This window comes from Carassius auratus, chromosome 5 (assembly GCF_003368295.1).
Source record: "Carassius auratus strain Wakin chromosome 5, ASM336829v1, whole genome shotgun sequence".
Lineage (NCBI taxonomy): Eukaryota > Metazoa > Chordata > Actinopteri > Cypriniformes > Cyprinidae > Carassius > Carassius auratus.
This window is the reverse complement of record NC_039247.1, coordinates 21528940-21553255: the sequence shown is the minus strand read 5'-3', so window position 1 is coordinate 21553255 and position 24316 is coordinate 21528940. Positions and strand designations below refer to the sequence as shown.

Here is a 24316-nt window from a genome sequence, read left to right as displayed (position 1 = left end):
CTCCAATGACAGCCTAACCACGAGTAAAACCCCACCGTACATGATACCTTTAAGCCTTGTGTTAACTGTGCTGTCTTACGCCATCACCATGCCAGCTGACCTGCTACAAATACACCTGGCCAACTCTCTGAATAGCGCCTTCCTACGGCACGTAAACCCCAAACAGAGAGAAGTGAACGTGCTCCTGAACCAACTCATCAGCGAGTCAAACCAAGTCTACAGACCTAAAGACATTGTCAGTGTCAGGATGTGGAAGAGCAACACCCACACCAAAACACACATTCCAAATGTGGTTGCTTACCACGACAGCGACACACAGCTGTACCTGGCCCCAAACATGCACATGTGTACTTTAACCAAAGACATTCAGTATCTCTGCCTTAGCAAACCCTTCCTCAGACACAACTCTGAAGGAATCTGCGACCTGCAACCCTGGGTCAGCGATACACGCTGCCCTGCCAAAGCCAAGCCTCGTACACAAGTCACAGAAACGCAAGCAGAGATTGTGGGTAACAGAGGGCTCGTCAACACTCCTGTGCGCTCAGCTACGCTGACCTACGACCAGCATGACACTGCCACCCGTGCCAACCTGCTGGACCAAGTACTGAAAGGTACCACCCAACACATTGACAGTACTCCTGTCGACACAGCCCTCCAAGCACTGTCTCGACAGCCCATTCTGAACCAGTCATCTGCGGTCCGAGCCTGGACTGCTCCCGACACTGCACGGTGCATCTCCACCGTCACTGGTCCCGCCCTGACTCTTGGCGTGACCTTCATCCTATACAGGATACTCAACGAGATGCAAACCTCTACAGCCAAACTCACGACAACTGTGGCTGGAGGTCTCCGATGGAATCCCCGGAAAAGGGACGCAAAGTCAAAGACAATACCGAACCTCACCAAGCTGAATCCTCAGCTTCAGGAACCACCTGTCATCATGACCCACCTGCTGCATGACCATCACGATTCACTTGTCATCTGCCCATCCTGATGATTGCCGTCTGATGATGTCCACACAGGGACTTCATCTGACGGAAGGGGGATGTGTAACGGATATGCAGATCATCGATTCATGTGTTTAATTCAGATTTTCCAAATGAAACTCTTTTTGCACCAAGTGCCTGGCCTGGCGCCAGCCTGGCTGGACTTAAATTATTTACGATGCCCATGCGAGCTTCAAAGAAGAAATGAAAATCCCCAACCACATTCCAACACTGGAGACAAAGGAAACCTTTCGTATAAGTTCCTTACTTTCATTTTATTATTAATATGTATTTTAAATATGTTTATGGATTGCATAAAATGGTTAATCCTTGTTATGTGAAGAGTATAAGTGCTAAGCTTATACTTTAGGAAATGTCTCTCCTCACTTTAACCTTCTCAAAGAGAGGCATGTTTCTGCAACCCTCACTTTTGCAGGTCGTAAAAGTTTACGACCACACAGGACAGGAGAGAAGCCAAATCACTGGCTTCTTTTGAACAATGCATTCTATGGAATGTTTTCATTAACTTTCTGTTTTTATGTTTTATACATGTATTACGTATTCCCTTTTGGTACATTTAGATGTTTCCCAACATCTGCAGTGTTATCATGTGTTAAACAAATCTTTTAATATGTGTAATTCTGCATTTGAATGTAACTTCATGTTTTGATCACATATATCTATTATGTTTAGTCTTGTTCTAATCGTCATGCTCTGACAGACCCATTTATCTAGCGCAAAGTAATGAAATATGCATGTTACCTGAATTACAAACTTGCTAGAATAATCCCTGGAATTTGGACAAGCCCTAGATCTCCAGGGGGGGGGGCTGTCTTCACAGAGACAAAGGAACTTTTCCCTCCGTTTCAGATCGCGGACTTTCATTGGCTGTTTACGCGAAAAAGGGGCGTGAACCATTTCAAGCCATAAGAACGACCGAACAAGGTCCGCCTCGCTCTTCTTTTTCTTCTTCCTCTTCTTCTCGTTCTTGGTTCTCGGACAAGCTGCTCTCCTGTGCGACCCTCCGCGCGGCCTCGTGCCGCGCTCATAGCGTAAGCCCCCCCCTCAGCACAGGGGCTGAGAGAAAAAGCCATTTTAATGGCTCCTTTGGAAGCTTTCGTTTCGTTCGTTTCTTTTCTTTACTAAGTTTATTCAACTATTCGCCTCTCCACGCAAGGAAGACGAATTCTGGGACATTGTTTGTTGAACCTTTCAAATACCGCGCGAGGACAGAACAAAGGACCACGTGCTCCACGCTCACGCAAAGATCAAGCGCAGCGTGCACGCGCGTCACATGGCCTCTGGCACACGCACGCTGTTTTCAAAAGGACAAGCGCACAAAACTCACAAAAAGACCACGCTCACGCGCTGGGCCATGCAAGTATTACTTTTCTATGGAGATTTAAATGCTGCTTTAAAGTGTTGTTAGGATCTAATTGTTGTTGGCTTCCAAAAGTTACTGACTATGATTTTCATACCTGAGCTCCTTATGTGATCTCATTCTATTTTCTCTCTCTCTCTCTCTCTCTCTCTCTCTCTCTCTCTCTCTCTCTCTCTTTTATTTAGATTTCGTTATGTCTTGTAAAGCTTACTGTTTGTATTGTCGTACGCATATTTACTCTGTGTGATTTGTAGTTTGATGTATTACTAGTTTAATTATTAAAAACCCATATACTGACGATTGGCTTGGACTCCACCCCACTTACATTACGAGTCACTGAGATGTCTGATCTTTAGCTACAAGCTCTAAATTTAGAAACTAAATTTATCATAAGGATAGGATAATATTTTCATGGCCAGAGAATACTTTTCCTTGAATTATAAGGTGTGATAACTTTATTGAAAATTGATAGGTCTACAGTGGTTTGCTGGACATACCACGGTTTGATTTGCAGTAATTTACAGTAAGAGATATCACAATAATTGATATGAAGAATGTAATATTGACATATTAATGAGTAAGTTACAGTGCCCTGTGGTTATTTATTGTTATAGGCAATTGAGCTATTTTTCATAATCAATCAAATTTAATGTAACTGTCATCTGAGATATAAATTAATCATATTCCTGATTAATTATTCAAATTCCCTATATATCATTTGAGTTAATTATTCTGTAAGACTCATTGTTGTTACATGTATTTCTGATGCACAAACACATATATCTTGATTTACAAAACTGCTTGCGGTCTGTGAACTTCACTGCATTTGTGTGTGAATTTTGAGACTCCCCTGACACACAAATGCATTTTTTTAAACAGGGAATGATCTGCAACCAATCAGATATCTCCCTTGTTTTAGCCAAGCACAAGAATGCACCCACGTGGGGGATTGTTTACTTATAAGCCAATCACATGAACGTGTGTGCATTTATCTTTATTGAGACTCTTTTGGCTCCATATTTTGTGCTCTATATTAAAAAAAATGTAGGAGCACCGTGAAAAATTTAGGAGCACCTTCTAATCAATAATCAAATATTCTGACTAAAAAAAAAAAATGAACCCTTCATTACGAGGTGATATTTGACTCGTTTAAGTGATTTACAGGGAATTTTGCTTTTACCTCTGTATTGGCATTATGACATCTTTTGTCAATTAAAAACAAATATTTATAAGCTTTTTATCATTTCTAATCAAAACAACAGAATAAAATCCAGTAGAATAATAAGTAGAATAAGTTACCAATCAAATTAAATCAGTACTTAAGAAATACATTTGTACTACAGAGATAGCACAGAAGAACACAAAAGTGGCTTGTATGTGTATTTTCAGACATTTAATGAGGCTCAGAGGTCGAATGAGTGCAATTAAATTCATAAATTTTTGTTGAGGTTACGGTTTTAAATATAACATTTTGAATATAGAAATAATAAATGATTTACATAACAGAAAAGATACTTGAAAAATTTAATTAAAACTGATTTATATCACTGAATCATTCATTTCATTGATTAGTTCGAACGGCTGATTCATTCAATAACGAAGTCCTTTTCTGTCTTTATGAATGGGTAACTGTATCATTGACTTAGTACATTTGTTTAAAAATGCAGTTCATTCATAAATGAAACTCTGTGTTTTAATGGCGATGCACAGCAGCTCAGCTGTTCTTTGTTGACAAAATAGAGGAAAATAAGGCAATAGTGTTGTAGTCAGACAATATAAGTCACTTATTATTAACTTAATGTTTAATGAACTGCTGTATTAAATCAATATGACATTTGCAAACCCCCTTAAATAATAATTAAAGACTGTCGCTCATTTTAGTTCATCATGAGCTCACAAACCTCCATTATAATCAACGAAGCTCCTTACACTGCACAATGAATCTCTTATTTACACTCGGTCTACACTTTGTTATAATGAAAGGATAAGTCTGTGATTAATTACTCAAAGCTATAAAGAAAAGTTGTAAGAAGGCTACGTTAGAAACCTTTGAAGCTTCCTCATCGCAAACACAAATATGCTGATCGGGTCAGCCACACAGGTGCTTCTAAATATTTGTTATAATCGCATGCAGTAGTTTCCAGTTACACCGTAGAGCCCTGGATGGTGGTTGAAAATTTTGTGAATGTTTCTCTATTCTAAAACCATCATAATAAAAATGCATTTACTGAGTACTATATACTAAATCTGCTTTCCATTGATGTATGGTTTATTAGGATTGGACAATATTTGTCCGAGATACAACTATTTGAAAATCTGGAATCTGAGGGTGCAAAAATATTAAAATACTGAGAAAATCACCTTTAAAGTTGTCCAAATGAATTCTTAGCAATGCATATTACTAATCAAAAATTAAGATTTGATATATAGGGTAGGAAATTTATAAAATATCTTCATGGAACACAATCTTTACTTAATATCCTAATGATTTTTGGCATAAAAGAAAAATTGAAAATTTTGACCCATACAATGTTTTTTTTTTTTGCTATTGTTAAAAATACACCCCAGCGACTTAAAATTGTTTTAGTTCTCCAGGGTCACATATGTTCATTGATCTTCTGAGATAAATGTGCTTCATGCACTATGGAAACATACTGTAACTTTCAGGACTACAAACATTTTTGGATTTAATGTGCATAATGCTCATGTAAATTTCTGCTCAATCACCTGGATTGCAGTTTTTAGGGTGAGGAGAGTAGGGCAAGATGTGTTGCTTCCACATAAACATATTTAAAAAGGGTTCATTATTTATTAATTTTTTTTGTCAACATACATTTCAACAAGGTATTAAAATGAAATGTCAAAGCAAACTTTAATACTCTAAACAACACTGAAGTAGCAGCACATCATTGCTGCATATATGTCAGGTTTGAGCAGAAGATTTAGCTGCATTAGGTATGGCAAGGGTTATTATTTATTATTCATGTTGGTTGCCATGCTAATGGAAAAACAAATCATGCATATGAATTCATATATTCTTGCTCTTGAGTAGCTTACATAACTATCATCATGACATCAGTAATAACATGTGATTGTAGCAATGTAAACTACTAATAATAAAAAATACACTAGATTCTTAAGAAAATGTGAGGGGTGCATACCATGGAAGAACTCACTGCCACGATGTCACAATCTCAGAATTGTTCCTATTTACTATGTAGGGCAAAATGGGCTCAAATCGCTAACCCAAGGCTAACCAGTGCTAAGATATGTCTGGAGCTCAAACGGGCCAAGAAATGGCTGAAGGATGTAACTATACAGTTGCTAGGGTTCTCTGGGTGGTTGCTAGGGTGAGACTACACTGTAAAAATGCATCTTTAGAATACTGGCAGCAGAGACGCCAACATTCTACTATAATTCTACTGTATGAATACTGGGAAATTGCTTTACAGCTTATTACCGTAAAAATTAAATACAGTATTTTTCCAAGTTTATATTATTTTATTTTACAGTCAAATACTGGCAGCAGAGATGCCAGCAATATACTGTAATTCTATCATATTAATACTGTGAAATTAATTTACAGCCATTTACTGTAAAAAATAAAATAAATGCAGTACATTTCTGTGATTATTTCATATCTGTCATATTGTGACAGTTTATTTAAGATCTGTACAGTATCTTACTATGGCTTGGTGATATATGAAAAAAAATATCTCAATATTGTCACATTTTTTACAATATTCAATATATATCTCAATTTGTTTGCATTTGCATATAAATAATAATGAAAAAAACTTGGGGTAATAATTAAACTAGGAGATGTTATTTTTTATATATATATAGACAGAGAGAGTGTATACCAAAGACTTAATACACTCTCTCTGTCTATATTATGAAAACTGGTAAAACAAATGAAAAAAATATTATAAAAGTTAAATTCCTATTTAACAATAATAATTCGCATTTATCAAGCAGACTTTTTCAAGTTTGTTGGAACATAAATGTAAACTTAAATATACATTTAAAGAAAATAAATACAATTTTATAAATAAAAATCAATTAAACTGAACAATTAAAAAAATAAAATATAAAATATAAAAATATAAAAAATAAATAATAGTAATGCTGCAAACACACTAGCAACCAGCAACATTTGTGTTTGGTATAAATGACACAGAACATTTAAAATGCATTCTAATTTCAAACTTACATTGCAGTCTGTTAATTATAAAAAAAAGTACACTCTACCAAACATATAAAAGTATACACTGGTCAGTTTAAATAGACCATAGTATACCAGTCCTCTCTGCTGTTATGCCAAGGACGTTTTTGCTCAAGTGAAGAGGATGATCTTTTCTGTCTAGTTTACATTTTAAAAAAAAGAAGAAAAAAAAGATATTATAGTTTAACATTTAGATACATTGCAAATATGGAAACATTTGGATATGTGCAGAACGAGAAGTGAGCAATTTCCTCCAAATACAACCCGCGCTCGCTCGTCCTCGTATGCAAGCACTTATACACTGTCATGATCTAATGCACTGTAAATGCCAGATTATTAAAAACAAATAGGCCTAGCGGAATGCAAAACTTCAAAATCGAACATTTTGCAGAACAGTATCAAATAAAGTACTGGTCATAATACTTGCATAAAATGTTTGATGTGAAAAAAGTGGTTCATTGACTGCGCAGCACAGCCACAAGTGCCACAGTTACGTTTGGGCTAAATTTAATTTTTAATACTATGGTGTCATTTGAATCAGAATCAGAATCAGAATCAGAATGAGCTTTATTGCCAGGTATGTTTACACATACGAGGAATTTGTTTTCGTGACAGAAGCTCAGCAGTACAACAGAATGACAGCGACAGAACATAAAACACATAATAAAAGAATAAAAAATACAAATAAGTAGATAGTGAATGACAATATACAAATGACAATTGTAGGCAGGTATATTACAAAATGAAGTTATGTATGTACATATATATTGTGTGCAAAATTTAAGTGTATACTAAGTATGTGTGTTAGATAAATAAAGTGTGTGTGTATATAAATATAAAGTGTAGTGTGTTCGCCGTTATTATCAGCTGTTCATAAGATGGATTGCCTGAGGGAAGAAGCTGGTCCTGTGTCTGGTCGTTCTGGTGCTCAGTGCTCTGTAGCATCGACCAGATGGCAACAGTTCAAAGAGGGAGTGTGCTGGATGTGAGGGGTCCAGAGTGATTTTGACAGCCCTTTTTCTCACTCTGGATAAGTACAGTTCTTGAATAGATGGGAGAGTTGAACCGATGATTCGCTCAGCAGTCCGGACTACCCTCTGTAGTCTTCTGAGGTCAGATTTAGAAGCTGAGCTGAACCAGACAGTTACTGAAGTGCAGAGGATGGATTCAATGATGGTGGAGTAGAACTGTTTCAGCAGCTCCTGTGGCAGGTTAAACTTCCTCAGCTGGCGAAGGAAGTACAACCTCTGCTGGGCCTTTTTTACGATGGAGTCAATGTGATTGTCCCACTTCAGGTCCTGAGAGATGGTGGTTCCCAGGAACCTGAATGACTCCACTGCAGTCACAGGGCTGTTCATGATGGTGAGTGGGGGGAGTGCAGGGGGGTTTCTCCTGAAGTCCACGATCATCTCCACTGTTTTGAGGGTGTTAAGCTCCAGGTTGTTGAGACTGCACCAGACAGCCAGCTCTTTTACCTCCTGTCTGTAAGCAGACTCGTCACCGTCCTGAATGAGGCCGATGAGTGTGGTGTCGTCTGCAAACTTCAGGAGCTTGACAGAGGGGTCCTTAGATGTGCAATCGTTGGTGTAGAGGGAGAAGAGCAGTGGGGAGAGAACACAGCCCTGGGGAGCTCCGGTGCTGATTGTACGGGTGCTGGATGTGTATTTTCCCAGCCTCACTAGCTGCTGCCTGTCTGTCAGGAAGCTGTTGATCCACTGACAGACGGAGGTGGGCACGGAGAGCTGATTTAGTTTGGGCAGGAGGAGGTTTGGGATGATCGTGTTGAAGGCCGAGCTGAAGTCCACAAACAGGATCCTCACATAAGTCCCCGGTCTGTCTAGGTGTTGCAGAACATAATGCAGTCCAATGTTTACTGCATCGTCCACAGACCTGTTTGCTCTGTAGGCAAACTGAAGAGGATCCAGCAAGGGCCCAGTGATGACCTTCAGGTGGACCAGCACCAGTTTTTCAAATGACTTCATGACTACAGACGTTAGAGCCACAGGCCTGTAGTCATTTAGTCCTGTAATTTTGGGTTTCTTAGGGATGGGGATTATGGTGGAACGTTTGAGGCATGAAGGGACTTCGCACAGCTCCAGCGATCTGTTGAAGATCTGTGTGAAGATGGGGGCCAGCTGGTCAGCACAGGATTTCAGACAGGCTGGTGTAACACAATCTGGGCCTGGTGCTTTTTTCCTTTTCTGCTTCCGGAAGACCTGGCGCACCGCATCCTCGCTGATCTGAATTGCAGGTGTGGGGGAGAGGGGGGATGCAGGAGGTGAGAATGGTGAGAGTGCTTGATTGGAGAGGTGTTCAGGATGGGTTGCAGGAGCTGTTAATGGTGTGAACGGTAGTTTGGAGAGGCATTCAGGGCTGGTTGCAGGAGTTGTGAAGGGTGTGAATGGTTGTGTGGGGAGGCGTTCAGGGCAGGTGATGGGTGTTCTTTCAAACCTGCAGTAAAACTCGTTCAGATCGTCTGCCAGTTGTTGATTCTCTACAGTGCTGGGGGGTGGTGTCTTGTAATTGGTGATCTTCTTTAGACTTTTCCACACTGATGCGGAGTCGTTGGAAGTGAACTGAGTCCTTATTTTTTCAGAATAATTCCTCTTTGCCACTTTGATCTCCTTTTCCAATGTGTATTTAGCCTGTTTATACAAGACATTGTCCCCCTTCACGTAAGCATCTTCTTTGGCCTGACGGAGCTGTCTGAGCTTTGCAGTGAACCACGGTTTGTCATTATTGTAAATTATTTGAGTCTTTGTAGGAATACACATATCCTCACAGAAACTGATATATGAGGTTACGGTCTCTGTGAGTTCGTCCAGATCAGTGGCAGCAGCTTCAAAAACACTCCAATCAGTGAGGTCAAAACAAGATTGTAAATCCTGCTCTGCTTCATTAGTCCATCTTTTTACAGTCCTTGATACAGGTTTAGCTGATTTTAGTTTCTGCCTGTAGGACGGTATAAGATGAACCAGAAGGTGATCAGAACGTCCCAAAGCTGCTCGTGGAACAGAGTGATATGCATCCTTTATTGTGGTGTAACAGTGATCCAATATATTACTGTCTCTTGTGGGACAAGTAACATGCTGTCTGTATTTTGGCAGTTCACGGGACAGATTGGCTTTATTAAAGTCCCCGAGAATGATTAAAACAGAGTCCGGGTGTTGTTGTTCTGTCTCTGTGATCTGATCAGCGAGTTTCTGTAAAGCTGAGCTTACATGCGCTTGAGGATGGATGTAAACACTGACCAGAATGAACGAGTGAAACTCCCGCGGCGAATAGAACGGCTTGCAGTTAATGAAGAGTGTTTCGAGATTTGAGCAGCACGTCTTCTTTAACACAGTTACATCTGTACACCACCGTTCATTGATGTAAAAGCATGTCCCGCCGCGATTTCCCAGTGGATTCTGATTCGCGATCCGCTCTGAACAGCTGAAAGCCCGGCAGATGGAGCGCGCTGTCCGGTATGGTGTCATTCAGCCAGGTTTCCGTGAAACACAGAGCAGCAGAGTGTGTGAAATCCTTATTTGTCCGAGAAAGCAGAAGAAGTTCGTCCGTTTTGTTGGGTAGAGAGCGGAGATTTGCCAGATGGATGCTAGGCAACGGCGTTCGAAATCCGCGCTTCCTGAGTCTGACGAGCGCTCCCGCTCGCTTCCCCCGTCTGCGCGTCCTGAAGCGCTTGATCAGCGCCGCCGCTCCTCCGATAACAACGTTCACTAAAACATCTGAATAATTGAAATCCGGAAAAACATCTTGTGGTGCGTTCTGCCGAATGTTCAGCAGTTCTTCCCTGGTGAAACTGATGGCAGGAATATAACTAAAGACAGGACAAACTAACAAAAACACAAAAACATATGCGGAGCTCATCACGGAGGCAGCCATCCTGTATCGGCGACTCCGTGACATTGCGGAAAACATTGCAATTGCGTTTTAAAATGCAACAACGAGCACCACAAAACCATTTAAAGAGGTGCATTGAGCTGTCTCCTTGACTGGAAAAAACCAACAATGAGGCGGAGTAACGTAGCCCTCAACCATGCTGCAGTTTTTGTGAGAGCTGCCAACTTCTCCACCCCATTTATAGAGTGAAATTCTCTGACTACCTTTATCTCCCTGGACTGTTGTTGAATCTTCCAAAAGTTTTGCCTTGGGGTCCTTCACATGCGGCAGCAGCACTTTCCACTGCACCAATAACACAAGGCTGCCGGCCGATGTGCCTGACTTTAAATCGGCACTACTAAACACGGATATCGGCCGATGCCGATATATTAGAAAATGACAAATATCGGCCCGATATATCGGCCGACCTCTAGTAAATACATGACATTTCAGATGCAGATTTCAACATTTTTTTCGTATGTTGGAATTAAAGACAATAAGTACCGGAAGAAGTGCTTCTTATTCTCCCAAAATATAAAATGGAAGAAATAGTTGAAACTGAACACAATCTTGCTACTCAAGCTGTGTATGAACACACACACACTCACACACAAATATTATATATATATATATATATATATATATATATATATATATATATATATATATATATATATATATATATATATATATGGAAAAGAAGCAAATATATATATATATATATATATATATATATATATATATATACCGTATTATACTGTATTATCCAGTGGTGTATAAAGTATCTGAAAGTCATACTTAAGTAAAAGTACAAATATCTTATTAGTTTTCTGCAGTGTTAGGAGCTTGTTAGAATTTAACTGTACCATTACCTGAAACTGCAGAAGGCTATCCATATATATATATAATTGTATAAAAAAAGTGTATTGAAAAGTATTTTTAATAAGTGGGTTAGGTTTGTCTTAGTGTCTTAATTTTTAGATTTACAAGAGTTGTTTTTTGTTTTTTTTTATTGCACATTCATGTATTCAGCTATGGTATGTTTTAGTTGTGGGTGATGAGGTTCTTCTGATGAATATGAGGAAGCGTGGAAGAAAAGGAGGAAGGATTGAACCTGGCTTTTCAGGACCCTACATTATTGAGAGACTCAGTGGCAAACTTAACACATGAAACAAACCTTGGAGGGATTACTTTAAAAACTAAACATAGCATTGGTCACATTAAACCATGCAGAAGAAGCCAAACTGGGAGGTCCCACTTTATATTAAGTGGCCTTAACTACTATGTACTTACATCAAAAAATAAATGCGATGTACTTAAAGATGCAAAGCAGAAACCAGTAGTAGAATTTTTCGATGAGCTAGGAATAATCGATAGATAGAGCTATTTTGTGTTACAGTGGGAAAACATGACAAGGTAAGACAAATTGACAGAATACCGACTTATTTAGTTCCAGCTCGTCTGTCACCGTTCGAGTGACTTGGATGCGAGATAAAACACTCTGATAACCTCCAGTTTTAAAAGAACGTGCTCCTTGCTGCAGTCAGTTTCAAAGTTCTCTCTTATGTGATTCAAAATGTCATAAGTGCCACAAACACAACAAGTTTTGTTTTAGGTGCTGCTTTTTCAGTTTCAGTTCTTTCTGCTCATTACAGTCACCATTCCAGTTTTTTTAAAGAACACACTCCTCGCTGCAGTCAGTTTCAAAGTTCTCTCTCATCTCTGCTTCAATTAATTTTCTTCTATTTTCCACATATATTCCTATCATGAGTGCACGGTTAGGCAAAGACAGCCCAAAATGGACAGCCCATAATGCATTGCATACTACAGTACAAAACTGTAATACATAAATACAGTACGTGTGGGCGGAGCTAAAGAATCACGAGCGCCAGTAGGCTTTTGCGTTGAGAGCGAAGCTGTGACAATACCGTGAGGACAAAACCAACCAAAACAAACCATGGCTAACAGTCAGATTCAGCGTATATTTATGATCCAGAATCAGATCCAGAGGCTGAAATTTAACAAGAGCTGCATCAGCAACGTCTCTATGTGGTATGTACTGAAACTGAATATATTTGCTTAGCGATTTTGGAAAATGACTAAGGTCCACTTTGTCTTTTTTTTTTTAAGCTGTACATGTGGAAAGTGCAGTTTGATGACAACATCGCATGTTGTTTACTTGATGTGCTTACACGCCGATAGCTAAGTTAATAACACAGAGATATTTGAAGCAGTTTTACTCACCGCATGCGGTTCCAACACACGATCGTGACCCTTTTTCGCTGGGACTGCATTATCCTTAAGAAATAAACGATGTGCAAATCCGGCGTCAAACTGGGCCTTGTTTGTAAAACAAGCGTCTTCGAAATGCAGGGAACAAACAAAAACACTTGCACAACTCCGTTGATGCTCTGTAAAAATAAACTCCATCCACTGGTCCCTTAATGCTGTTTCTCTTTTGGTAATCTGTGCAGGGTTGTCTTGCCCTGGCATCCAAAAACACACTCCTTTTGTGACATTTTGCGACGCTCTCGCTCTGATCAGTGAATGTCTCGTCTCTGCTCTACGGGAGCGCGCGCTCTTCCGGGAGAAGTGCCCTCAGGACCCATATAAGGAAATTCCGCTCCATCTAACGTCACACAGACCCATACTCGAAAAAAACTTTCCGAAACTTGTGACAAACCGGAAGGAGTATTTTTTGGAACAAAAATACTCCTTCAAACGTACAACTTAATTTTTTCAAACTTTGTCCATGTTTAGCATGGGAATCCAACTCTTTAACAGTGTAAAAAACTCAGTATGCATGAAATAGCATTTCACCCCCCCTTTAAATAAATAAATGTCTGTTTGCCAGTTGAAGTCAAGTGTGCTCATCCCTATTAGTCTCCATGAGATTCTGCACTGGAAGAGGGAGAGGAAGAGGAAGAGGAGGATGAACGAGGAGAAGTAGACAAAGAAGAGGAAGGTGGAGGAAGGATTAAAAGGAAGATGATGAATAATAAAGAAAGAGGAAGAAGAACAACGAGAATAAATATAATGAGGATGAAGGATAAGAATGAGGATCAAAACTGAAAAGTAGGAGGAGGAAGAATGAAAAGGAAGAAGGAAGGAGGAAAAGAGGAAAAATTAGGAGGAAGATGAAGTACTATGAGAAGAATGAGAAGAAAAAAAGATGAAGAAGAAAGAGAAGAATGAGGAAGAATGAAAATGAAGTAGATGCAAAAGTAGAAACAGAAGAAGAGGAGGAGGAAGAGGAAGAAGAAATAGGAGAAGAAAGCATAAAAAAGGAAGAAGGTCAAAAAAAGAATGAGAAGGAAAACCGGAGGAAGATGAAGTCGAATGAGAAGAACGAGGAGAAAGAGTAGAATCAGAACAGAAAAAGCTTTATTGCCAGGTATGTTTAAACATACAAGGAATCGTTTTGGTGACAGAAGCTTCCACAGCACAAACAGATTACAGTAACAAGACATAGATAATAAAAATTGAATAAATAAATAAATAGGAAATAATAATATACAACCAGTGTTAATTTCGTTAATGAAGACGAAAAAATATTCGTTAACAAAAAAAAAAATTATGTGACGATGACGAGACTTTGATGAGCTAAAACTAATATCTGATGTTAAAAACTATTGCAAAATATACGTTGAGTCTTCGTTAACAAGGACATTCAAAATACATCCTATAGGCTACTGTCTTGTCCTTAAAAATGTGCGTCCCTGTCTTTGGATTGCAATCGGATAAGGGGCGTTCACAGATCTAGTCTCAGTATGGCATTCACAGTGGATGGATAGACTACCAAAACACAAATTAGCAATCTGAATCAATGGCCTTAGCACCCGAAAGAGTAGGGATGAGAGGACCAGACATCCTGCTTTTCTCAGGAGTCACAATTCGTTGTTGATTAATTAAAGTTAGTGAAGGCGTGATTGGCGGAATCACCATCGCCAAATTTCAAGCAGAAGAAGAAAAAGATGATAAAGAATGAGGCAAAGAAGAATCAAGAATGAAAAGAAAGGAGGAGAAGAGTAAGATGATGAAGATGTGGATGAATATAAAAGAAAAGATGAATATACATAGAAAAACAAGGGAAAAGCTTTGCAGTGGAATACAAAACTGCATTCTGTGTGAATGACCCCTTTCCCTCTCTGTTGGTTCACCTTTCGCCTGTGAAGGTCCTCAATCAATTCAGTCTAATCTTAACAGCTCATGCTGCACATTTTAGCACATTTTGTTTTATGAATCCATCACTCCTCCCTCTGTAAAGAGGCTGCTATTGAAGAATGAGGCAGTTAAAACTAGACTGGACACAAAAGCAAACCTGCAGTGTCACCATGAAAGGACAGAGATAGTTGCTTACCTCACATGTGAAGAAGTGGAAACGGACTGGTAAATAAAGCGTGGAAGATGCTCATGAAAAACTAAAATGTGGAAGCATAAATAAAATGACCACTTTGACTCAGAAAGCATGTTAATTGATTTGTTACCGTTTTCATCCATATTCTGTTATGATACAAACTAATTTATAGTAAATATTTTACCTGCAATACAGCAGACAAGCTAATGCACCACAGAGTCCTACCATTAATCTAAAACAGTGCCTGATGGGGCATATCTGAGAGTATTTCAGGAGACAACTCTGTCAGAGCTCAGCCTGAGTCCCTCTCTTTCCTTCTCATCTGATTTAATGAGTGTTTAGGTTCAGCCTGTTTGCAGCCATCAAAGCAATGGTGCTTATGGAAGGTTAGAGCTAAACTTCCTCTCCCCCGCTGAGAGGGAAGACGACACCAGGATCCACCCCTCACCTTCTCATCCAGCATGCATGGCTCGTCTGCAGCTAATCAGGGGAGACTAGAGTCATTAATTATGGGCGCAGAATGAAACTTCCCCCTTTCCCTTCTCCCTTAACAAAATGACAGTAGTTTCCCCACTGATCAGATGCCTTACTGTTATATTAGCTGCCTGTCTAGTTATCTCGCCGCTGTGTTCATGTACTCAGACTGGATAGTGGGCGTTGTTGCAGGATTGTTAGTGGGGTCCTGATGAGGCAACACGGCGGTGCTAGGCCTGTCAGAGCTTTGAAAGGAAGGAATTAATTAATTGATCTGATTTTTTTATGCATGAATCATGTGGATGAGCCTCACACCGGGGGCATTCTTAGCAGCCTAGTTTCACAGGAGAATCATTCATCTTACTCAAGAGTGTCACGAAGCCCCTCATTTCAGCATAGGTCGGTTCTTATCACAGTTTTGAAAAAAGCAAAACAAGTAAGCGTAGAATGATTCAGAGTTGAGAGAGGAGGGAGACAGGGTAAGAACGATTATAAAACTTATCAGTACAGCTCATGAATATTAATCAAAGTTGTCAGGAAGTTTTATTTTTAGTTGTTTTTTAAAACGTAATATCAAAGGTTCTAGCATAATGCAATTAACAACTGCATACACAAAATATTACCCTTATTATTGTATTATATTGCACTGTATTTTAAATTATTATATCATTGTATATTATACTTATTGTAGACTTTAAATGCACATTTTTATCTGTAATTTAATATACAATCACACGCTGAGTGTTTGCAAACATATTTATTGTTAAATTGTATTATATTTTTACTATATATTATATCTGTATTTGAATCCACAAACACATGCCAAGCTGTTTTCAAAAGTATATTTATCAATTATATTATGATATATAATATTTTTTTATGTGATTAATCTTCCAAGATACTACAAATAAACATGTATTTTTGTATATGTAATTTAATGCACAAATACATTGAGCTGTTGCATTTGCATAAAAAAATATTAAAAAACTTTTACTTATTAACTTTAGACTGCTTTTCCACAAAACAAGCAAAAAATAAAATTTTAACCCTTGTGCTGAAAATCCTTTACCTAATTTGGCGTTCAACGTCAAAAATTAACAGCCTTTTGAAAAAATTGCCTGTAACTCTTTCATTATTCAAATTTTAATAACCAAATCTTGAAATTGATTTACTGTATCTGTTTTGAAGATGCACCAATGAGGTCTATGATCAGTCAGTTCCAAAAAAAAAAGAAAAGAAAAAGAAAATGAAAAAAAAAGTTGTTCAATATTTGGTCATTTTTGGTAGCCCGGGTCATTTTTGACTGTAAAACATGACAAATGTAGGTTGGGGAATTTATTTATTTATTTTTAATAGAAGGCTATAGTGATATGAAAGCTATAAAAGTGCTATACTTGAATGACTCTATAAGTAAGACAAGACACACACTCTCAGTTTGACGCTTGGCTACACCCAAAGTTTGACGCTTTGGCTTCTTCTAGAACTATTTTCATTGCTGGTGAAGAAATATAATTAACCGGCCATTGTTTGTCTGAAACATAGTCATACAGTATTGTTCAAAATAATAGCAGTACAATGTGACTAACCAGAATAATCAAGTTTTTTCGTATATTTTTTTATTGCTACGTGGCAAACAAGTTACCAGTAGGTTCAGTAGATTGTCAGAAAACAAATGAGACCCAGCATTCATGATATGCACGCTCTTAAGGCTGTGCAATTGGGCAATTAGTTGAATTAGTTGAAAGGGGTGTGTTCAAAAAAATAGCAGTGTGGCATTCAATCACTGAGGTCATCAATTTTGTGAAGAAACAGGTGTGAATCAGGTGGCCCCTATTTAAGGATGAAGCCAACACTTGTTGAACATGCATTTGAAAGCTGAGGAAAATGGGTCGTTCAAGACATTGTTCAGAAGAACAGCGTACTTTGATTAAAAAGTTGATTAGAGAGGGGAAAACCTATAAAGAGGTGCAAAAAATGATAGGCTGTTCAGCTAAAATGATCTCCAATGCCTTAAAATGGAGAGCAAAACCAGAGAGACGTGGAAGAAAACGGAAGACAACCATCAAAATGGATAGAAGAATAACCAGAATGGCAAAGGCTCAGCCAATGATCACCTCCAGGATGATCAAAGACAGTCTGGAGTTACCTGTAAGTACTGTGACAGTTAGAAGATGTCTGTATGAAGCTAATCTATTTTCAAGAATCCCCCGCAAAGTCCCTTTTTAAAAAAAAAGGCATGTGCAGAAGAGGTTACAATTTGCCAAAGAACACATCAACTGGCCTAAAGAGAAATGGAGGGACATTTTGTGGACTGATGAGAGTAAAATTGTTCTTTTTGGGTCCAAGGGCCACAGGCAGTTTGTGAGACGACCCCCAAACTCTGAATTCAAGCCACAGTACACAGTGAAGACAGTGAAGCATGGAGGTGCAAGCATCATGATATGGGCATGTTTCTCCTACTATGGTGTTGGGCCTATTTATCGCATACCAGGGATCATGGATCAGTTTGCATATGTTAAAATACTTGAAGAGGTCATGTTGCCCTATGCTGAAGAGGACATGCCCTTGAAATGGTTGTTTCAACAAGACAATGACCCAAAACACACTAGTAAACGGGCAAAGTCTTGGTTCCAAACCAACAAAATTAATGTTATGGAGTGGCCAGCCCAATCTCCAGACCTTAATCCAATTGAGAACTTGTGGGGTGATATAAAAAATGCTGTTTCTGAAGCAAAACCAAGAAATGTGAATGAATTGTGGAATGTTGTTAAAGAATCATGGAGTGGAATAACAGCTGAGAGGTGCCACAAGTTGGTTGACTCCATGCCACACAGATGTCAAGCAGTTTTAAAAAACTGTGGTCATACAACTAAATATTAGTTTAGTGATTCACAGGATTGCTAAATCCCAGAAAAAAAAAAATGTTTGTACAAAATAGTTTTGAGTTTGTACAGTCAAAGGTAGACACTGCTATTTTTTTGAACACACCCCTTTCAACTAATTGCCCAATTGCACAGCCTTAAGAGCGTGCATATCATGAATGCTGGGTCTTGTTTGTTTTCTGACAATCTACTGAACCTACTGGTAACTTGTTTGCCACGTAGCAATAAAAAATATACTAAAAACCTTGATTATTCTGGTTAGTCACATTGTACTGCTATTATTTTGAACAATACTGTATGATGCAATTTCAAGTTTTCCTTTCTCTTTGTAGTGTTACAAGCTCTTGTACAGTTTGCTGACTGTATTTTATGTTCCCAAAATACTCCTTCCGGTTTGTCACAAGTTTCGGAAAGTTTTTTTCGAGTATGGCTCTGTGTGACGTTAGATGGAGCGGAATTTCCTCATATGGGTCCTGAGGCACTTCTGCCGGAAGAGCGCGCGCTCCCATATAGCGATTCACTGATCAGAGCGAGAGCGTCGCGAAAAGTCACAAAAGAAGTGTGTTTTTGGTTGCCAGGGCAAGACAACCCTGCACAGATTACCAAAAAAACAGCATTAAGGGACCAGTGGATGGAGTTTATTTTTATAGAGCATCAAAGGAGTTGTGCAAGTGTTTTTGTTTGTTCCCTGCATTTCGAAGATGCTTGTTCACAAGGCCCAGTTTGACGCCGGATTTGCGTATCGTTTATTTCTTAAGGATAATGCAATCCCAAGGAAAAAGGGTCACAATCGTGTGTTGGAACCGCAGGCGATGAGTAAAACTGCTTCAAATATCTCTGCCTCCTTGTTAGTGCGTCCCCTCCCATGCCAGAGACCCAGGTTCGAGCCCCGCTCGGAGCGAGTCGCTGCTGCTGCTGCTTTCGTTCAGTTTCAGCCTCTGGATCTGATTCTGGATCATAAATAAACGGCTGAATCTGACTGTTAGCCATGGTTTGTTTTGGATGATGGGTTTTCCCTCACGGTGTCACAGCTTCCAAACGCTCTCAACACAAAAGTCTATTCACGCTCGTGATTCTTTAGCTCCGCCCACACGTCACGCCTCCAGCTGGTCGTGTTTTTCCATAAAAATCGGTACAGACTATCTTTCTCTTATGAATATAATTAAACTAAAGACTTTTTGGATTTATGAAGGATGCAGTACTACTCTATATGTACTCAAGATTAACAGGAGATTGAGTGAAAACGAGCATTTCACCCCCCCCTTTAAATTATATACAGTAAGTATTATAATCTTACTAAGCAATTCCAACCATTAGCTCCAACTCTAATGTATGAATGCTGGAAGGCTGGGTCCACTTCTTACTGGCAAGTTCAAACAGAGCCACAGCCAGATAAAGAATGCATGGGAGTCAGAAACTTGAGAGAAAATCAATCAAGGTTTGACAACATGGAGCAAAACAGTATAATTTACAAAAACTGAGTGAAATGTTCAGCCATGCAGAAGTGAATGTTTCCCTTTCACAGTGAATGCCACTGATCATTCATTATTTTTTAGAGCCTCTGCCAATGTGCATAGTTCGGTCTTTTGTGCATCTACATAGAAATAATAGAGAGTGATGACTCTCAATTGAGCCAAGGATGATGAACGCAAGCAACTAAGTGGGCAGGAAAATGAAAATAATCAAATGCCGAAATGTCAAGGTAGATTCAATGAAGTGACGTGATGGGTGGGCGGTAAAGAAAGGCTTTGGTTGTCATAGCAGATGAGGAGTTATTTAGTTAGCCTCAAAACTAAAATCAGCTCAATCAATTAACACCACAATGCCACAGCTATATGTGCTTTTTTGAATGGCTACATTCACATGATCAGTGTGATGGGGGCAGTTGTGACCTAATGGTTCGAGTCTGACATTTAACCCAAAGATCGCAGGTTCGAGTTTCAGAACTGGCACGGATTATAAGTGGAGGGAGTGAATGTACAGCGCTCTTTCTTCCACCCTCATTTCCATAACTGATGTGAGACCCTTGAGCAAGACACAGACACCTCAACTGCTCCCCGGGTCACCGCAGCAAAAAATGGCTGCCACTGCTCTGGGTGTGTTCATGGGCTGTGTGTGTGTGTGTGTGCGCACTGAGATGGGTAACATCTTTACAGTATTCCATATCTCCACTAATTGTATATATATATATATATATATATATATATATATATATATATATATATATATATATATATATATATATATATATATATATATATATATATATATATATATACACAATTGTATAAATATATATGAATATTGTTTTTACCTGGCATTTACAACACAATGTTGGGGTCACTAAAATGTTGAAAACTGATATTTACATTTATTGTTCAGTGGACCATCTTACCATAGCACCTATAAAAATATGCATGTATTATGTTTTGATAGTTACCTCAGCAGACACTTCACATAACAGCTATTCTGAGAGAGATGTAATATGCCCACTCGCAAGAAGAAAAAAAAAGAATATATTAATATGATCCCCTGCTGATTTAGTAAGTTTGCTGATTTTTGTCATTTTTAATGGTAGGTTTATTGTAACATACAGAGAATACCAACCAAAAGAAACCCAGAAAAACTTGGTGCATAAACCCTTGTTGGTATGCACAGAGGTCAGACTGTAAAGACTGTAAGCCACTCCTTTTTTGCCTCGGATGTATGTTTGGGGTCATTGCCATGCTGGAAGACCCATCCATGACCCATCTTCATTGTACTGGCTGAGGAAAGGAGCTTCCCGTCCAAGATTACAGTACATGGCCCCTTTCATTTGCCCCTCAATGCAGTGAAGTCGTCCAGTACCCTTAGCAGGAAAACTGCCCCAAAGCATAATCTTTCCACCTTCGTGCTTGACTGTAGGGATGGTGTTCTTGGAGTCATAGTCAGCATTTCTCTCCCTCCAAACACGACGAGATGAATTAATACCAGTACTTTCTCCCGAGCCTTTTCTGAATCATTTAGATGTTATTTGGCAAACTTTAAATGGGCCTGTACATGTGCCTTCTTGAGCAGGATTTCAGTCCATTGCTGCATAGTGTGTTACCAGTGTTTTGCTCTGTGACTGTGGTCCCAACTGCCTTAAGATCATTAATAAGCTCCTCTCGTGTAGTCTGGGGCTGATCCCTCACCTTTCTCATGATTACCCTTACCCCATGAGGCAAGGTCTTGCACAGAACTCCAGACCAAGGTCGATTGATGTTTGTTTTATATTTCTTCCATTCCTGAATAATCGCACCAACATTTGTCTCATTCTCACCAAGCATCTTGCTGATGGTCTTTATCGCATTCCAGCCTTGTGCAGATCTACAATCTTGTCTCTGACATCCTTTGAAAGCTCTTTGGTCTTGCAAATGGTGGTGGGAGAGGTTGGAATGGAAGATATAGATTGTGTGGACAGATGTCTTATTAACCTAACGAGCGGACATTAGGAGTAACTTCTTAAAGTGGCAGGACTAATCTGTGGGAGCCAGAATTCCTGCTGGTTGGTAGGGGATCAAATACCATAAAATTACAGACCCTTCATTTCTTTGTAAGTGGGCAAACTTACAAAACCAGCAGGGCATCAAATAATTTTTTTCTCACTGTATATTGTCAGTAAACCTTTAAATATCATGGGTTAAATATCACATTTTGAAGACAAAACAAAGATAAGAAAAACAAAACAAATCAGCCTCGAATGAAAAAGACTGGACACATGGCACATTAGCAGCAGGGAGCTGGAGAAAATGGAGAGAAAAGGGTACATGGGTCATTTCTGTCATCTCACTGCCTCTATTACAATGTGTTGCTGGTGCTTGTTTACAGAGAGCTTTTACATGTCAGCTAAGAGAAGAATTGGCCATCCAATTATGAGCCAGTGTAAATAATTTGACATTTCAGATTGATCATAACGTGTGTGACAAAAGCTGTAAGATCTTAAAAAACTGGTGTCTGTATGAAGAAAGCAGCAACAATATCAGAAACACATACTATGGGAGTTCTTCCTGCAAACACCGTAAATGATACACATCTATGTGACAAAGACACATAGATGTTAGCAGCTGAAAAATATGTTCCTTAACATTGAATTTTAGTATTACTTTCAGTTTTTCTTTTCTTTTTTTTTTTTTTTTGAAGAAGTTACTTATGTAGTACTTAAGTACTAGCTCCACAAGACTTCATTTATCAAAAACACAGTAATATTGTCAAATATTACAATTTAAAATAACTATTTTGTATTTTGATATATTTTAAGTATTGCTGGGCAATTTTCAGCATCATTATTCCAGTCTTCAGTGTCACATGATCGTTCAGAAATCATTCTCTCATGCTGATTTGGTGCTCAAGAAACATTTCCTATAATTATTATGTTAAAACCAGTTGTGCTGTTTAACATTTTTGAGGATTTTTTCAGAAGCCTTTGATTAAAAAAAAAAGCATCTATTTGAAACAATTAAAAAATGTAAGTGCCTTTACTAGAAAAAACAAAACAAAAAACAAAACACTTGTATTACACTGTCACCACTATTTAACTAAAACAAGTGGCCTAATTAATAAATAGTTGAACAAATTCTTAATTCACGGCAACAACTGACATTTTTTTATTTAGTTAGTTTAGTTATTTTTTGCAAGTTGTGTGGGGCTCTGTAGATTTAAACAAAAAGACAGAGGCCTGACTTTGGATGAGAGAACATCTCCACAGCCTCATTGGCTATGACTAAAGCTGGTTAACAAACAAAGCTGAATGAAAATGAATTGGAGTGCATGGTGACCGCACGCCTGCGCATTACACGCCAGGCTGTTATAAATGCTGCTCGGCTCTCAGAGGAACATTTGCATCCTCTTATTTCACCTTCACTGTTAACAAACAAGACCTGTTGGGATACACCAAATTTATTTTTAGGGACGTTAAAATCCCTAAGGGAGATAATGCAGTTTTAACATGGCTGGAGACATTTTAAAAAACGAAAAATGAACATTCTTCAAAAATGTTTTTTTTTTTTCTACACAAGAACATGAACAAAATTCAAAAATGACTCAACCACAAACTATTATAAAACTGTATGACTTTCTTCTACACAACACAAAAGGAACTATTCTGAAGAATATCACATTTCTGGTGACCACTGACTTTCACTGTATGGATATTTCTCAAAATATCCTCTTTTATGTTCCTCAGAAAAAAAGAAAGTCATAGGCTTGAAATGTCATGGGGGTTAGTTAATACGTTTTTTGGATTAACTATGATTTTAAGATTCTGAACATTAGGCTGAACGCCATGTGAAGAACACGTTTTGAAGGAGAAATGAAAACAAGAGATAAAACAAGATAAACGCTTGAAGCTGAAAAAAAAAAAACTTCTAGTTTTGCTAAAGGCTCTGACTGAGACCCCCACAAATGAGTCAAGGGACTTTCAGGCCCACCACAATCAATGTGCCAAATTTGACAACTTTTCTTCAAACTGTTCTGAGGGCTGTTATAGACTCCCAGCCAGAAGAAGAATTATAAAAGGAATGACAACAAAAACAGCAGGGACATGGAACTTCAGTGCACAGCCCATAACTGTGACAGTAAAAGTCTTTAATTATGTTTTCTTTATGTCTTGCATTGACATTTGAAAGTTTTATCATTAACACAGAGGGCAGAAAGTTATCGCACCTCATGCTAAGCTTGCCGAAGCCTGTGGAGGGGGGGGGTTCTTACCTCTGAAAGTAAACGGGACAAATTGGAGAGCGTTCGAGCAAGACACACAATATCATTGGAATAATGAGGGCTACTTGTTGTGTGTTTTGTTTTGTTTATTAAACCGAGAAATTGGGAATTTAAGTTCCTTAAGGCAGAGAAGAAAGATGCAGAGGTGGACAATAAAGCAGCAACTGATGACAGACACATGCAAAAGTAATTTGCTGTTGGCCAAAGAAGCTAAATAAACTTTATGCGCACTCTACTATATTCCTAAAAATAAAGGTTTGGCATTGGCATATATGGTTTCAAGAACCTTTAAGGTATAAAGTGTATTTAGAGTATTAAAAACACTGCGAAAACCCAATTTATGCAACCTTTATTTTTGAAGAGTGTTTGATCACTGTTATTTATTAAATACGT

The 24316-nt window shown here is 38.6% G+C and overlaps 1 protein-coding gene across 4 annotated transcripts in view; it reads right to left on the bottom strand.

The window, feature by feature from the left end:
• The window catches only part of LOC113081025 (double C2-like domain-containing protein beta), a 230184-nt gene that overhangs the window by 135212 nt on the left and 70656 nt on the right, over nt 1–24316 (bottom strand). The gene's annotated exons all lie outside the window — the stretch shown is intronic.